The 19,138-nt window shown below is 37.2% G+C and overlaps 1 long non-coding RNA gene across 1 annotated transcript in view; it reads right to left on the bottom strand.

The window, feature by feature from the left end:
* The window catches only part of LOC118684894 (uncharacterized), a 149,689-nt gene that overhangs the window by 68,546 nt on the left and 62,005 nt on the right, over positions 1-19,138 (bottom strand). The window lies entirely within an intron of this gene.

Raw genomic sequence — 19,138 nt, 5'->3', positions numbered from 1 at the left:
CAGATACCTTTAACTCTCAGAGATAGAAGGCTTCAAGGGGAAGAGGCTCTAATGGCATACACTGAATGGATGCCAGGGATGGAGTTCTGCTGGTGCCTACAGGGACATGCCTGCATCTCAGTCATCCAGCCTAGGCTCTGCTTAAAGGCACAGGGAAACAGCCACGCTCAGAAGGGAATGCCACTGATTTCACCTGTGAACAAATGAAGCATGGACTGATGGCTCATTTACCATCTGTACACTTGTCCGTGTGTACATGTAACCACTTCACTACCTTGGAAATCAATATCATAAAAGCACTAGAACTGCTGTACTGTTTTTTTTTCTTTATTAAAATAAACAGCATATGCACGAACATCTGTTAATGTAAATAATTCTGAACTATATTGTCAATTATAGCTTCAATAATTGCTTCACTGTGACATTTGCTACAATAAATATGAAATATCTTGAATTTCAGAATACAAGTAATGTATAATCAAAATGTGTGGAATGTTTTCCCCCTGCATGCAGACTTCAAAAATCTATTTTCAAACAGCTCTGTAATAAGCCAAAACAGTTTATGATTTAACTTTACTACCTCAGTAGTAAAGTCAAATTAAAACAGGCTGAATTGGTTTGTTTGACAGGAATTAAACAAATACTTAGCTGATAACTAAATTTGTCTTTTCTCTTTCCCGGTGCAGAATTTTATAGATTTTTTTTTAGTGAAACCAAATTATTACCTCACAGAAAGTTAATATATTAACTTAACAGCACTTCTCATCTGTTCTTAGACACTACCTGCGCATACAACATTTTTGTCTGGGTTATTTTTGTTTCCTGTAGTGGTGCTGGGCTCTTCTGTAAATTTAACACCTGGCTGAAAAGCTGAATCCAGGACATCTGCAGCCAACAGCATTTCACAAATGGGTTTCCCCTTCTGCAGCAAGGTATCTCATAAATATTTTAGGACAGATAGTCATAATTTGACATTCAAGCTGTGCTGGTAAATTAGGATTGATTACATAAATTGCAGAATACTGAAAGACTGAAAAATACTCTGCAAAACAAAAAAAAAAAAAAAAACCCAAACAAAAAAAGCTGCAAGGCTTTAAATCTTTGAGGGAAAGTTAACAGAAACATGGTGGCACTGAAGAAACTTGCCAGCACTTTCTTCCCTGGGGAAAAATATACCTTATCTGTGGCAGAGCTGTTGGAAGGTTGAGGCTATAAAGGCTATTTTTAACCTTGGTGTGCCATTAAATTGTTATTGTTTTACTCAGCCAGAAGACTGATGTATGAATCTAGGAATAAATTAGCATGTTTCCCTTCCATTTTTCATCAGGACGTGGTTTAACCACAGTTTACCTGTGGTGTATTGATCTGGATGGATGCAGGTTGGCTGGGTTTTTTGTTATCCCAACCTTGGTGAGGTTATCACAAGCAAAACTGGTATCAAAATTGCTACAATCACAATAAAATGCTTTTTTTTCTAGGAAAAGTGGTGAATTAAGCCCATTTTAAGTAAATTCTTATCACTTCTAATCAGGTTGATTTTAGCCCAAATCAAATAAACTCAGAGTTCAAAAATGCATTTTCTGGTGGATGTCCCTGTACCACTGAAGCACACATTCATTTGATTTTCAAAAGCAGATGCACACAGTCAATACTGCTATTTAAGTGATATTTTTCTATCTAAACTCAATCCCACAGATAAATCTTATGCAAACATTCACTATATTTAAAAATTTCTGCAAAGTCTTCAAAAGAAGACATCTCAGAAAGTACTGATGACTGTTGATTAGAATTATCTAATGACACCATGACCCTGATAAATGAAATGGCATTCATTGACAGAGAGATTACAAATGTGATGTCCACTGTGCTATTTCTCACAGCCCACCATAGATCCAGAGGTCAGCAAAACCTCCGGATAAATAGGAGAATAAATATATGACAGAAAACAACAGAATGTAGCTCATTGTTTGAACTCATTTGACTTCTATGATATTGCACAGTACATACTCCATCCGAGTCTGCTGCTCCTCTCCATCCTTCCAGTGTAAATTATTAGGGTTTTTTTCATTAAAGACAACAAACTCACAGAAGTCTTTGAGTTCCTGAAAACAGAAGGGAATGAAATATGTGACAGGAGCCCATGAAATCACAGCTTGGAGAGGGTAGAAATAAAATGACTGTTCACCATCAAAAGAGAAATTAGGGGCTCTCAGGATCTCTAGCTGGTCAGAGTGACCCCGAGATAAGTTATAAAGTCTCTTTTCCCAGCCCGGCAATTGAAGAAGGAGTCAGCGCTCTTCATTTCTCAGTCTCAAGGTTGTTTATTGTACCTTATCTATAAAATTCTTTCTCCTGACTTGCCAAGGTCTGCTCAGCAAGACAGTCAGAGGCACTCTGCCTGCCCCTGGGGCAGTGTTATCTTTTTATACTAAAAACTTCATGTACAATATTTACAATTACTTTCCAAAACCTATCACCTATGTTAGACAGTGAGCTTCTACTCTAAACCAATCTAAAACTGCCAACATCACAGCAGAAGATGGAGGCCAAGAAGAAGAAAAAGAAGGAGAAAAGCTGGACACACCCAGATTCCTCCATCTTGCCCCCTGAATCCCCTTTCTAAAAACCCAAAAAAATCTCTTTTTCACCCGATGACAAATTCACTAGCATTCTACTTAAACTCTCTTGACTTGTAATTCTTCATATAAGGTTGGTAATTCTTTTTTTCAAGGGCTAAATCAAGGGCACGGGGTCTTGGGCTCTGTGCCAAGGTCTCTGAGCTCCCTGGGCAGGGGCTCGAGTCCTCCAGGGCAGCCAGAGGAATTTCCTGGGTTCTGACAAGGGGCCAGTTTCAATGGTCAGGAAACAGTTGAACACAATCAAAAGAAAAGAGAATTTTTCACACTATGGGACATTCAATCATGCAACAGATTGCTATAAACTGCACAGATGTCAAAAGTCCATGGTTTAAAAGTTACAAGGGTATCACAGAAAAATGTAGAGACAAATAAATGGCTAAAAAATACCAAAACAAAACAAAACAATGAAGTTATAGAATAGTTTGGATGAGAAGGTACCTTAGAGATCATCAATTTCCAATTCCCCTCCCATAAGCAGCAATGCCACCTAGTAGATCAGGTTGCCCAGGGCCCCAAAAACAAACCTTTAAATTGCAGGCATCTTGAAACTGGAAGTTTATGTCTGGGAAACTTAGCAAGATGTTTGTCCTGCTCTTTTATTCCTCCCTGAGAACGTGCTGTGGGCCACTAACATGGCATATGGAAGGTAGGAAATCCTTGATCTGGACCAGTTTGACAATTCTAATGCTCCCATGAGCCTCAAGTACACAGTGAGCAGGATAAAACAATAGTATTAATAAAAAAGGTCCATGTGATATTCCATAAATCTTATAATCCCTGGTTTCTTGAAATTTATATTAATGGCCTATATATGTTAATGTATCCAAAGTGGAAATAATAACCCCTTTCAGAAGCAAATCTTTCTTACTGCTTTTTAGAAGTAATGATTACACCATGCATTACCAATTTAATGGCAAGAGTACATTTGGCAGAAACATATTTAGGAGAAAAATATGAGCAAAATTAAAGTACAGGTATTAAGCAGATTTGACAGTAGGGTGCAAAAGCAGCATGAAATTAAGTCATGCTAAGAGGCAATGTTTAAAATTACTGATCTCCACCAGAGTGCTGCTGCATTCATGTCAAATATTCTGTGCCCTCAAAAGCATAACAAGAGCATACCAGGCTCCAGAGGCAGCAGAAAAGATTAATAAAGTGGAAATGCTGAACATGGGGAGCTGAATACTATTTTGATTAAAAGACCAGCCAGTTTGATAAGGTCAGATCACGTAACTCTTTAACACAAAAAGTGACCCTTAATACCAAGGGGAACAGATTAAAAACTGATCTTTGACTTGGGAAGCAGGCAGAGAGCTTGCAACAACACCACAACACGATGGCATTTAAAATTTCTTAGCCAAGTTAAAGGTGATCTACAGGATTTTAATTCTGCACATACTGTCTTCCACTCCTCTATACCATAGGGCTTTCTACTAGAGCCTACACTGCACCATGACAGCATCTCAAAGGAGGAAAAATAATTAAAATTAAGTGACAAAGCTGGACAACAGAGATTAGGGTTAGGGTTAATCTTAGGGTTCTGAACTCTACACAGAGCCCACCTTATATGTAATTCCTACTTTTCTAGAAAATATTTAATTTGTAGGTTTCACATGGACTAAAACTATGCGACCTTTTCCCTGTTTTCCTCTTCCTTTTACTGCTGCTTGAAGATGGCAGGAAAATAAAAGAATTTAACATAGTATTGCACAAAGATGGGCACCAATGTAGAATACAGAACAGGAAACAGACTGAGCTAGTAGACCCACCACAGAACAACACAGTGCCATGAAGCAATGCTGGCACCCATCTGGAAGCAGCATCATTATGTTCATGTGCTGTAAAGAGGGATTGCACCCAGGGATGCTTCTAGCTGTCTCGGTGAAAAGAAGCAGAGAAACTAGTAAAAGCCTTCTGATTTCCCTGCAGAGAATAGTCATGCCTGTGAATTAAGCTCTCTGAAGTGGTAGAGTTAAATCAAGATATTCTCATTTAGTTTAGATTCTGTGAATTTTCTCTGGGTTCCAGTGAGGTCTCTCAGCTCAAACATGGGTAGTCCATGATGGTCTTTCAGACTATTGTAGGAAATGAACAGCTTTGACTTTACAAAGTGCTGTTGAGCAGCAGCTGCTGAACCTCCACACACAGAAAATTTGTGGTCCTAGTGGAAGTAAACTCAAATTTTTCCACTTGCACATCAATCTTCCTGTTATGATCTCTTTCAGGTTTTGATGAAGTTTGCTGGTACAAAGATTGTCAATTTCCATTGGTAGCACTGCCTCAATGATATTCATCATTATGGTAATGGTTCATTATTTTTATTACTTTTAAACAACATATAGACAATTAAGTGCTATAACCAGTGACAAACAGCAATCAAGGTTTCTCATCTCCCATACTATTGTCTCATTGCCATTTAATTAGCCTCTCCTTCACTGCAATGCCTTTTAAAGGTTCATAAATTTGCACTTAGACTCAAAGCAGTCATCAGATGAATTCTGCACTGATCTGCAATGATGTAACCCCTGAGTGATTATGTTTTACCATACAAATGCATAAAGCCTGTTATTCTAATGAGACTCTTCCAAGCCTTTTCCTGCACTCTAGTATGTGTTTTCCACATAAGCCTTTTAGTCCTAATAAATTTCTATCCCCAATACTGAAACTGACATTATAGAAGAAGGACAAATTTCAGAAGTTCTAGAATAAAGAGCTTTATGGTATAACTGATATTTGTTTAATCATGGAGTTACAAATGCTCCATGGACCAGGAGGGGCATCATTGTAGAAAACTGCCTTAGTGCTTTCCATGGTAGTAATTAGTCTGGGTTTTTCTAAATAGGTAAAAATTTTCTAAATATATTCAAATTTCATCATAAGCAAGGCCTAGAATACTTAAAAAAATGACAGCAAGTATATGAATAAATTCTGTAACAAAACAAATTTTAGCTTCCCACAGAAGTAACTTTTGGTAATTTTGTATAGTTCTTTGCATTTGCAATTTCTCAGCCAATTCTTAGATAGTCATTATTCTCACAACTCCCCCTGTTTCCCAAACATCATTATCACAAGTTTAGAGAGAGAATTTTCTCACTGAACAGAGAAATTTGTGCAGAGACATACAATTAAATAATGAAATTCAAAAGCTAAACTCCTTGCCACTCTTCAAATTAATTTATCATTTTCCACTTTCAGTCTGTAAACAGGGCTACAGACTGAACTAAACAGATTGTCCCCTGAGGGAATATTCTGGGAAATGAGAGAGTAACAGAAATCTTTCGAAATAATAAATGCTGTTCTTCACCAATTATGCCATGTAGATGAGAAAGGCAAAAGCAGTAAAAGGAAAGAATAAAAGTAACACAAAAAGATTCTTCAAATGCTAACAGACAGACAATAAGAAGCACGTTAAAGTAGCCTTTACCAAAGGGCTAAATAACCTAGCACAGGCCCCACACAAGGAGAGGATTTCCAAACAGGAATTCATGCATTTTGATATCTGAGACAATGACAAAATTTCATTACTAACTCCATAAATCAAATTCACAAGGCTGTAATAAATGCTTATATTCTCTGTTTATTGAAAAATAGGGAGCTGGACGTGATTCTGAATTCCAGCCAGCTAAGCAGTGGGAGGTTTGTGTTAATCATTACAAAATGATGAATGGAGGAATTAACGTGCCTGGAATTCACCCCTGTGATCCCTTGTCCATCTAGTTGTCCATACCCTAACATCTATGAGAATTCAGTATTCAAAGCCACTATTTTATACATTGATTTTTTTTTTAATTAAAAAACCTGCTCTCTTTCTCTCTTTAGAAAAGCAGCAACTGATTCCCTTCTTCCCATTAGAGCCCACAGTTAGGCACAGCTGTCCAGGCAGCTTGGGTCCTAAACACTCTACCTTCCTATGTACTTAAAACCATAGCTTATGCATCCCAAGAACAGGCACATAATCAATCAATAAGCCTAGGAATAAGGTATAGAATTACTGGAGAAGAATCTTGCTCAGTCTCATAAAACAGAATCATTTAATTACTCTGTAAACATGTCCAGGTACAAACCAGACAGGAAAAAAATTGTTTAAAATAGCAATCAATACCACTGCAAATGTGTATTTACAGTACTGGCAGCTGAACAACTGACCATAAATAATTTCCAACTGGCAATTAAAAGGATAACTTTTCAAACAAAACATTTTGTAACAGCTTCCTAATAGAATGTATAAGAACAAGAAAATCTATCCAGGCTCTAAGATAGAGCCTGAAAATTTTCTAGGGGGATTTCAGGAGGTGCTGAAAGGTGACTTGAGCTACTAACCCAGAGTTCCTTCCCATCCTTTATTCCTATGCTCCTTCTGCATAGCAGGCTCTCAGGTGGTGTGGCCCCTGGCTTTTTAAATTACTAGAAGAGCCATTGAGAATATACTTATTAAAGCTGGGGTAGCAGATACTAATTGACATTAAAGCATTTAAGTAGACACTGAAAAAGCCTGCCATCATCTCAAGCTATTTGACAGAAACTGCTGAGTACAAACAAATGCACAATTATCCCCGGGAATCTGGGAGGGTATCTAGGGGAAGAACTTACTAGCCCTACAGGTCTACACTTTGAAGCTAAAAGAAAAAAGTGGTCTCAGCCAAGGCTTAAAGGAGTGAAGGCAGATGTTTAAAAACCAGGGAGTTAATTTAAACTCCTGAAGTTATATTTGGGCACCATACAGTTGTATTTTCAAAAACATATGGATGATTTAAGAGAAAAAAGCCCCGCTCAAAGCCACTGGGTCATGGATAGTTTAGAAACTGCTACCCAGCTGGTAGAGAGTACATCTCTCTGAGAATTAGGTTTTGTGTCATTTCATACAATCATAGTTCTGCAAAATAACAAATAATCTCTAAGCAGCTGTTGATATTCTCAGAAGCTGTATTTTAACTCCTGCCAAATGGCACCACATGGCACAAGTGACTCGTTGCTTTTCTGTATGCCTGAATGGTGGCACTTGGCTTGCTAAAAATGTACCCTGCTGGGTTGAATGTAGAACCTGTGCCTCACTTTTAAAACACATTAGACCTGCAGGGAAGGCATAACCAACCTCAGCCCACCATCAGCTACCAGTAGAGAAGGCAGTCCTTCACTGGCTAGAAAAATTCTGCAGAAGCACATATTGAGATACTTTAAAAAATGACAGTTCTGAGGTTTGGATTAGAAATTTCAATTAATTTTCATGAGAATTCAGCCCACCCCTGACTCAGGCAACTGAGGACCTCTAAAGCAAATTGTCTTCCACTGCGATTTTCCATTCAGTTAATATCACCTCCAGCCTCATTGCACTTGGATCTGATGATTTTACCCAACCTTGACTTGCTTCCTGGTTTCAAAATAAATGAAAGTTGTGTTTTAGTGGTGTTTTCAGAACAACTAAAAAACCCCAAGAAAACATTGGAGTTTCATGCCTATTTTGTTTTTCTGACAAATATTCCCTTCACATTAGGTTTATAACAGCTTTGAGAAAGAAAGCTCATGAATCTATTGGTCCTTTGGAGGTGATCAGGTCTGCAAACTCACTCTGAAATTTTGAATTTTGCTTCCTGTTCCTTTTCATAACCTCTCTAGTTCTGTGTTTTAGGACTGAGATTCTAGTCTTTTCCACCATGTTTCACACAAGTAGTTTTCATTTTAATAAATGTATGATTCTTTGAACCTTTCCTAAGAAGAAAATCTTGCAGCTAAAAAATGGGTCTGAAATGATTAAAAAACTATTTCAAAATGTGATTAGGTCATGCCATCAGACTGTCTTAGCAAGGCAGTCAGCTAGAAAAACTTCAATTATGAATATAAATAATATAAATCTTGTTATAGTTATATGATGGATTTAACTTCGCATGATGAATTACCTTTCCATTAAAGGTTTTCCTTTTCATACTGGCTAGACACACGTACAACTAGCTTGTCTCGTGGGCACCTAAAACAAATTACTTAAACAATTCAGGAAAGTGAATTGTGCATGATAGTATGTTTAACAGCTGTTAGAGGATTTGGACAATTCTAGTTTACCATCAGTTTTCTGCTATCATAGTGTAAATTTCCAGAATGATATTTTTTCCAATGTCTTAATTTTACTGTAAGAGTTTATTTGGCTTTTATTAGCAAAGCTTCATTTATTTTTATCCAGGAACAAAAATATGTAAACATGCCCTTGTTGATGGTGAGTAACCATTTTTCTTTCAGCTTTTGCTGACTTGCAAAAACATAGCTAAATAAAATATAACACCTGAAAGTTTAAGTACATATACAATCTCTCTGAACTCAGACAGGTTGTGCAATATTAACAACTTCGCAAAACTCAAGCCAGACCATTGCTACTCCAAACTTTCTCCAGTTATAATCTTCACGTGAAGACTTAATGAAGTGCAGGAATGCCGCAGGCAGCCCAAGCCAAGGCAGCACTGGAAGAAGGAGCAGAGTGGGTGCATCCCCTCAGCCAGCTAGCCCTGCCAGGAGGCAGCACACTCCTGGCCCCACCAGCTGCACACCACTGTGGATTTGGGATGGACAGCAGCTTCCCCACAGCATGGCAGCATGCTGTGCAGAGTTACCCTGCACTCCAAGATCTCTGCATTTTGGTCCCTTGCAAAGAGCAGATCTGAAGACACAGGGGCACTCAGCCTCCTCAGCCTGCCCCAAAGCAAAGCAAGTGCCAAACACAGCTGAACGTGAGATCCTCTTCTTCTCTCCCCCTGCAGCTCTGACACAATGATCAGGTGGTACTTCTTACAGTGAGAAATACTGTTCTGGCTTTAAAATAGAGTTAGCAGTGTTTCTCCTGGGTGCATCTCCCAGAGAAGATAAAATGCAAAATGGCAAAGATGTGATTACAGGAGTGGAGGCAATGTTGAAGCCTTACTGAGAGCTTTAATGAACTCACTTGTCAGCAATCCCCAAATGTTTATTTGCAAAATCTCTTCCTTTAGCTGGATTTTCTGGATGATAGAGAATTCCAGCTTGTAACCCAGGCCTGCTTTATGCCATATTCATTGAGTAAGGGTGAAAACAGTCCACATACTGTTAATGAGATATTCTCAGATTTAAAACTGTTGACAAACTAAGAAAGATGTCTGAATAAAACCCCAGTGGATAAATCTTATTACATTGATTCATCCAGCCCCAGGCCAGGCTGTAGTTGTAATTAACTTACACAGTAAATTCTGCAAGAAAACATGTAATTATTTGCTCCATTACATGGCAAAATAGTGACCATAGCACTATTTGGTACAGTTCTACTAGGACAGACTGAAGATAAGGATGGAGCAAGAAAGCAATAAGAGACAATATATGACACACTGTTACCTGGGATGGCTTTCAGGAAGGATCAATACATGCTGACATTGTAAGAAGAAAACTTTTGGGTTTTTTGCCTTTTTTTTTCCCCTGGAAGCATTTTCACAAAGAAAATGAAAAAATGCAACACCAAAAAAAAAAAAAAAAAAAAAAAAAAACAAACAAACCGACCCCCCCCAAAAAAAACCCAAATCTGAACAAAGAAACCACCCCCAAAACAAACCAAAAAAAAAAATCCACCAAAAATTATGGATGTTATAGAGAACCTATAATTTTTCTAATGTCACCTGAGAAGTGTAAGAGGCCTTTCTACACAGAATAGTGATAGTGATTTCAGTGCAAATCAGATAACTCTCTGAATGAGCAGCCAAAAATATTTTTGTATTCTTTTACAGAATTTGTGAATCTAGGTATGATATATGTACATATAAAGTAATATGGACAGATGCAATTCTCTACATAAGACTGAGTACATAGATCTCAGTTTTTAAAAACTTGATTGAACTACCCAGATGGATATAAAAGCAAAGCTCTTCATACTGTTAATCTTAAACTATAAATTGTTTAGTCAATAAATTCAGCTACAGAAATTAAGATGAAAATTCAACTTGCAAAATTATTAGACATATGAACATACAATCAAGAAAATAAATCATTTCTTAAAACCATAATTATTGTGACCTTAAGTATTCCTACAGCAATTTTTTTTGAGTAATGGAAATGACACAAAAATTATATGCTCACCCTAATATGTGTCTTTAATCAAAGAAAAAAAATAGGCCTATTAAAATTCACAGACTTTCATAGTGGAAGAAAATAGGGACTACAAACAAGCCATTCTCTTTAATTCAATCACCAGTTAACTTGATTCTTTATATAATCTTATAAAATCTTAAAAACAAAATTATATTGATTTAGAGAACTTTTCTTCATATTTCTTTCACTCTTGTAATCAGCTGGGTAAATAAGAGTAATAAATTATTAACATTAAATTTGTACAAACTCTGTTGTAAAGACAGTACCATGACCATTCTTTCCATTGCAGTACACATGAAAATCAAGGATTATCCACCATTTGCTGATGCACCTTGTACATTACTGACCTATACAAAGAAAAGTTTATAATCTGGGCTCAGCAAATTTTCTGTATCTCATTTATAGGCAACATAGAAGCACTTTTTGGGTTGTACATGTTTCAGTGAAAATCTCAGTCTTTTTGGCAGAATTCACACTTTTTTGCGCAGCTACTTCATTCACTAGTATCTGCCAAACTGAGTTTTCCTAAAGGGTAATTCAAGTCTCTCTTTAAAATCTGCCTGGTCATCTCCATTTCCTTCAAGGACAAGTTGTATTTAATCTAATCTGTCCTTTCTCTGGGCACCCTTTGGGGCAGGCACTTTTTGTTTCAGCACTGAATTTGTGGAAAACATGTAAACAACCAACATCACCAATGAATAACCTTGACAGAGTTCACTGTGCCCATTGTGAAGACCTTAACCAATGCTCACCAAGCCTGTTAATGTCCTGTCTCCCAGCTCCATAGCAGAGAGCCTTTTCAGCTTACCTGTTGATCAAAAGTTTTGGTAGCGAGCATTGCATTCTGTGTAAAAGACAGCAAAGCTCTTTCATCATCCATGGGACTTGAATCCCAGCTCAAAAGTCAGTGGAGCAATGCCCTTGCTTTCCCTTTGGGCCCATCAGAGAGTGTTTGCATTTTCAGATGCATACACAATGTAGAGCACTAACATGTCTGAATATACATAAAAATGATTTAAGCAAGCTGGAGTGCTGGTACATAAAACACAACAGGGAATAACAGAAACTCCTTTCACCTGCCATACACTTCTCCAAGAATATTTATTCTCACAAGTTTTCGTTTTTTATGGCTAAAGAAGATGGATATTCCCTCCTATTTAAAAGTAATAGGAACCTTTTTTTCTGTAATAGGAAACTTATTTTCTGTAAATATTGGAAGAACCTGAAAAATGGTTCCATACAAGCAAAATTATATTAATTTTCTTAAACTAATGCTCAGCAGCAGATAAGCAACAGGAAAAGATCAATATGTAAAAGTCAATATAAAAGTTTCTTTCCTGCTTCTTGCTGAGAAGGATAAAATAATAAACTGGAAAGTTCAAAGTATTTTCTAGATTTACAAGACAAAAGTAAACAATGATGATCTCTAAATGAATGAAAAGTATTCATTTAACAGGCTGAAATAGGTACAGGACAACTTCTGAAATACTAGTTAGCATGTTATGTCTAGAAGTCAGACTGAGCTGTCATGCCGAGAACCAGAGACAGAATAACCAATGAGAAATATCAAGTTCAGCAGGCAACTGGGAGTTTTGGTTAATGTTTGGACAGTGATTACTCAAACTTAAAAAAAAAAAAAAAAGTGAAAATTCAATGGACAAAGCCAAGCTGCTGGCTGACCAGTGGGGTGGCCCCAGAGTGCCCAGCAGGTTGGCATGGCTCATGGGACCAGCAGACCAAGCTGTACTCCCTGGCAAGAGAAAGCTTTGCCCAGCTGCAGCCTGGACTGAACATTTTCATCTAAAATAATGTCCTTTTTCTTTTTACTCCCAATAAAAAGCCTTTTTGCCCCTCTCACTACTTTACTCGTTGGTGCTCACTCACCAGCTTGAGCACGCACATATCCCACCAGCAGGCTCCAATATTCATCAGCTATTTGCTTCATGATTTTGGTGTGAAGTGTAATACTTTCTCCTGAAAATATAATGGGTTGTCTGGTTGAAGCTTTCCTACAGTCTTTCTTCTGAAGGTGAATGCTTCATGACAGCAAAACAGCCACAACAGAAAAGACACACAGTAGATTCATGCAATTAAAAATTTTCAACAACTCATTAAAATAATTACTGCATTTATTTTGCAGGAAAGTATTCATTACCTACACAACACCCATTAATAATGTAAGGAATGCATTTTCCTTGTGCCCTGTTATGTTATTGCTAGTTTGATAAATGCAAAACTCATATTCAAGGAGGAACAGTGCCTATTGCACTATGGCATCTTTTTTCTTTTGTTTACAAGGATCCAATTTTCAGCAGATTGAGTTACTCTTTCTCATCTTGTTATGATGGTTTATTCATTAAGTGGGAAGAGCTGAGGCCTAATAATCACAAGCACTTGTCTTTGACTTCAACAACACACCTCTGCAAAACATAAATTGCCCTTGTTCTTCAAAAAATATGTGTATCTTCTTCTGGAAGACAATAAAATACGATATTACAGTAAAACACAGCCAGTGGATAATGAGAAAATGAGGACAAAGACATGACATTCTTGTTTAACATCTATTCTTCTGACTTGACTTGTATTTCACTGAAATTACTCAGAAGTACGCTGGTCACAGCTATACTGTGAAGTTCTCCACTTCAGTAAGACTATTAACCTAATTGTTTATCAATAAGAAGGTCAAAGTTTGATGTTTCCAATAAGTGTTTGAACATAGATGCAGGTTGATGTTTAAACTAAATTCAAAAAATTATACTGCATTACCTACAGAGGGTGGAAGAGAACAAGTTATTAGATTTCTGTCCTATGTTTATGTCCTATGTTATATGAATTAGTCAAGTATTCTACAAGACAATATTCTGGTATTGGCTTAAGACATACATTCAAATTTAGAAAAATTTGCAGTTCATACTTTCAAGAAAAAAAAAAGTGAACACTCAGTTTGCTCTCTTCTGACTTTTCACTGTTTTTCCCCAGCAGCGTGATTCTTATTGTTCTACTTTTTAACAAAATTATGTAAGTCACTCCAGATTAGAAATGACAGGTGAAAATCAGATATTTAATCAGATTCAACATCTTTATATAAAGCTTAGCCTACAGGGTTTGGAGCAGACCATGTTTGAGGCTGAGTGGTGCTATAGCAGGTCACTGGCCACCTTTCTAAGCAGCTTTTGGCCTGAAATAGACACCAAGACCTTGAATAATGCCACAAGGTCTTCACCCCAACTAGGGCTCTCTCACCCTCCTTTCTCCTTTCATTTGTACAAAGTTGACCAGGCAGCCTGGCATCTCACCTCTGTTAATGAAGGAACTTGTGGGGTATTGCAAATTGCTCTGTAGGCTGTACTGCAGTAGCATTGAAATACTCTCTGTCAGACCTCAGGCATCTAGAATTGGCCATCGCTTTCTTAAAAGTTCAACTATGCTATCCAGAAATCTGAAACTATCTTGGGGAATATAAACTGTATGGCACAAGCCTATGTGCCCCATCACAGGCAGTTCCCCTTGCATCTGTGACCCTAATGCACACAGGGCTACCCTTTGGAGTTTTGGACATTCCTACACATTTTTTTTCAAATTATAACTTTTATTACCACTTTTTTAATGCAGAGGTTTCTAATGTATTACAGTCTTCTTTCATAATTACAATTTCTGCTGTGTCTGTACTAAGTAAAATAAGTTTGAGCTTTTCTGGTCCTGAAGAAATTAAAATAAAATGGAGAACAAAAGTTCTCTTTCTCAGTGTATGCATAAAATCACCTTTAATAGCCCTTTATCCCTGTAACACCTCCACCAAAAACATTTAATTCATCCTGGGTTCCCTCTGAGAAATCATATGCAATTCAGTACTACATTCACATTACCTGTGAACTGAAGAATGAGCACAAAGCTAGAATTTGCTTGCACAGCCTGCCCTGTGAAAGGACAAACACTTGGTAAATTACATGCAAACCTAATAAAATTATCATGGTTGGGCTGCTGTAAAAGATCTCAGTGAGGTAAAAGATGTCACTTCTGGATCTTTAGAGGAGACCAGCACCATTTTGTCCACTACCAGAGCTGAAAATTTCTAAACTGATGATCTCCTGTGATTTTTTTAATTTTGGTACACAGAAAGTTTATTTATTTATTTATTTATTTATTAAATTTTGGTACACAGAAAGAACTCCATCACATAGATGTGAGCAAATTTCAACTACTCTGGAAAGTAAACAGTAATTCAGGGACCTCAACAAATCTAAATTGTACCTCAATAAGACCTTAAAGAAAATGGTCTTCAATGTCAGATCAGGACAACATTATATATTAATAATTTTTATAGCTATTCTCTTGCCTCTCTTGTAATCTAATCCACCTAAGGCTGAGTAAATAGGATGTGGTTGGATGAAAGGCACGGAGTGCTGCCAGAGTTGGAGCACAAAGTCAGAGCAAAATCTTCTTTCCTTTTAGTCAAAGAATTCCATGGAAGTAACAAGGGCAATTATTAAAGTTTTAAAAAGTGCTGAGTGTGAAAAATGCAGCAAGACATCTATGCCTGAAAGACCTCACAATTGAAACAGCCAGCAAAAATAGGAAGTTATCAGATGATGGCTAGAGGATGTGATATGTCAAGGACTGGTGCATGAGCCAAGAAGATCAGCATGCACTATATTAGTTCCACCATTTTGTATCATCCATCATTTGAGTTCTTTGGTTTCAGAGAGGTTAGAGTTTCATGCAGGCTTCTTTAGTGACAGAGGTTGTTGGGAGAACAGCTGGCCAGAAACTTTCCAGTGAAGGGAAATTTCATTCCAAACACAACCAACTTGGTAACGCTTTGATGAATGCAAATAGGGTTTCAAGGAAAACCTGCCCAGAGAAAGAACACTTGGATACCTTGAAGTCTTGAAAACATTTTGGAAAGAAGATTCTGAGAAAAGCTAGGGTTTGTGATATGAAAACAGGGACAGAGCTTTGTGTCAGGGTTTTGTGTCTCTAGAGGGCTCACATGGAATGGTGGTCCAGACAGTATCAACATGGAGAATACACTTGCAGCTGCTAAGGATCTTATCTATCCATTTTCCAAAAAAACCCTCATGTCAAATGGTGTCTCACCCTGTGGTTAGGAGTTGTTTACCCAAGCAATTAAAAAATCCCCATCTGTGCAGGGATGGCCTGGCTGCAGGCTCAGTCTTGCAGATAGCACTGGCTGAGGAGAATTACTTCTGTGATAAAACATTGCCATCCAATCAACTGCAGAAAACTTACACCAGCAGTTGCTTTTGTTTTTGCAATGTGTGCAATTCCAGCTTCAAAAACTAAACAAGATAAAGAAATTACAGTGTAGTAGAGGCAATGCCAATCCATTTCATGTTTAACTAAACAGCTACCAATTTGCAAGAAATTTCAGGTGGTATTGACTTGGATCAGACTCAAGTTAGTGACCTAGAAATAAACACCTATATCTCCTTACTGCTGCCTTCATCCATCTTGTCCTGTGGCACTCTCTTGTTGAACTTGAGCCAACAAAAGAAATTATATTTCCTCTGCTCCTAAAGACCATTACAGGTTTTTTGCTCAATGACCAAAAAAAAAAAAAAAAAGAAAAAAAAGTCAACCCAAAACCAACCAATAAAAAGAAAAAAAACAACCCAAAAAACCCACAAAACAACACAACCACAAAACAAACAAACCAGTCCAGATTTCATAATTATCTACCGATGGACATACCTTTTAATTATGTGTCCAATCCTGAAAAATAAAAATCATGATCTAAGAGAAAGTCACTGTCCTCATTTAGGCACACACACAATTATGACAGGCACACAACTGCTACGTGCTCTATTGTTACAGAGTTATTTTATTTTTCTTCAAGAAAAAACCTTTCACAAACCTGTTTATTTCACAAGTCATAGTGCTTCATGTTTCAGCTTACTGCAGTATAAGCAGTAATGCTCATCAAAAGCTGTAATGGATCACAGATCTGGCATGCCCTTTGCCTACAACACTCATTAGTACATTTTAGCTCCTTGCATCCATCATGCAGGGATAGAAAGAGAAAAATCTAAATTGGAGTCCCAGTCCCTAAGAAGGGCTGCTGCAAAAGAACCATGTTTAGAAAAACTGTCTCTGTTGTAAGAAATGAGACAGTACTGGGGTGGCATTAAGAGATTCAAGATTTAGTTGAGATGTAAACCCTATCCATTGCACAAGTAGTGGAATATGCAATTTAAAGTACAACATGGGAAAAAGACAGGGACAGCTTTACCAAGGGGGAGCAGAAAAAAAAAAAAGAGAAAAGACAGATTAAAGAGGAGGGAATGAGGGAAACACTTTGACAGAGTCACTAAAAATGCTAGAAATTATTCTTATTTGCAAGTATAGAGTGAAGCTTCATTTTGTTTACCTTTGACTTTTTTTTTCCAATCTATGTATTAATTTTTACTCTGATTCCTTAATTCATTATAAAAAACCATTTATTTTGGTTACAGGTGAGACTGCTTGGTGCTGTAGAGCAAAGACCACCACTGTGAAACCAGTACATGAAGTATTTAATGATTCCTCAGAGAAGGTAGATTATACAAACACAGAGGAACTCTCACAATGCAATAAGATTAGGAGACTCATGGGCTGGTGAACACCTCCTGCCAGGCTTCAAAAAATAAATACAAATCTATTGGCAGTCACTGACTTCTGGGAATTCAGCCTACTCAAATCAGTCTTTTGTTGTTGAGTAGACATTAATACCAGCCCACAGCTGTGGTCACCGTCTCTCCCATCTTTCACCATCACACACTCCCAATATGGACATTTATATAAAGAATAGCCTAGAACAACTTATCCTGGAACAAAGAAGGCTGATAAGCTAGATAAAAGAGACACCTGCAAAACTACATGTTATGTGAAAAGTAAATAGTCACCCAAAGGAAAATAGTACCAAAACCAGATGCCATTTAGTGAAGTTTCAGATACTGTGCCCAAAACATCCAGAGAGGTGATTCTCTGTGCAATAAGCTGTAAATTCTCACTCAAGGAAACTGTGAATGCTAAAGTTTTACATGAGTTCAGAAACTGACTGAACACACATAAGAAAAAAAAAAACTTTTAAGAAAATGCTTTTGCACCTTCAAATGTCCTGCAGGTGCAGAAGGATGTCCTCATATTCTTGTTATTTACCATTTTCAGTACAGCAGTGCAGTGCTAGACAGCAGTCATTTGTTAGTCATTACAGTAACTTTCAGATTCTTTAACCAGAAAAACAAATGTTTTAATTACTTTTCTCTGTTCCAGGGAACTGTCACTGACTCTTTTGTTACAATAGAAAGTTGCACTATAATAAAATTAATTACTTGCTATTTACAAAGGAAAGCTTTAGTACAATAATAAACAGGACATTTTTCAGATGCTAGAGAACGTTTTAAAAAAGGAGTTATATAATTTTATTCAGGTAAATTATTGTAACTTTCTCATAGTTAACTTTTTATTAGCAATTGCAGAACTGTGCAGATTGTAAGGGAACCTCCCTCACTTATTCAATCCAGTCTTTTGCTCATAGCAGGTATGGTAAAAGCATGTGGTCTAATAAAACCAGGTTGCACAAGATATTCTACAGTTGCATTTTGAAAAGACCTGAAGATGGTGCATCCTATTCTTGGGCAAATGGGAGATAAAAAATCCTATATCCAAGGTTGTATCCACTGCCTCTTGTTCTTCAAATACAAACCTCCAAGAGTCTGGCTTTCTTTTCATTGCTGGCTACCCAGAAGATAGGTGTCTGTTACTGAAAAAGAGATGGGGGCACATATAGGCCCTGTGTATGCTGCCAACTTGAATAGCAGGTTAAGATGACCAGTTAATACAGGAGAAAAGCAGTTATCTTTTGATAGTAGCTATGATAAAAAACTTCATCTGGTTTTCAATTTCCTTTTTTTTTTTAGATCCAGACCTCTTAACTGAAATCTCTTTGGAAGAGGACAGATAGTACCTGATGCCTACGACCTTTATATAAAATCTGATTAATTTATAAACAATCCAGATGAAGCAGCTATGAAAAGTATTTAGAGGAAATGAATCCATACACATTACATTGTTCATCAGATAGGAACCTCATACTGTTTACAACTGCATGCATGTCCTACTTCGCCATTTCATTTCAAGACAACACGCCAAATATAAGCTTGTATGTGTGTCAGTTCTCACACCTGCCAAAGTGTCTTATTTACAGAAATCAATTCCATGCACTTTTTTTTTCCTCCCTTATAAATAGTTGAGGCACCAGAAATTCACTGTCCCAATGCTATTTATTAATAAATACTACTTATTAAGAGAAGGAAACTTTAAAGGGATGTGTTTCTCAGTGAATCACATTACGTCTCAAAACACCAACCTTCCTCTCTGAAAAGAGCTGTGATCTTTGACATACC

Source organism: Molothrus ater, chromosome 3 (genome assembly GCF_012460135.2).
Source record: "Molothrus ater isolate BHLD 08-10-18 breed brown headed cowbird chromosome 3, BPBGC_Mater_1.1, whole genome shotgun sequence".
Classification (NCBI taxonomy): Eukaryota; Metazoa; Chordata; class Aves; order Passeriformes; family Icteridae; genus Molothrus; species Molothrus ater.
The sequence above is the reverse complement of the archived record's forward strand: the minus strand, read 5'-3'. Positions and strand labels throughout refer to the sequence as shown.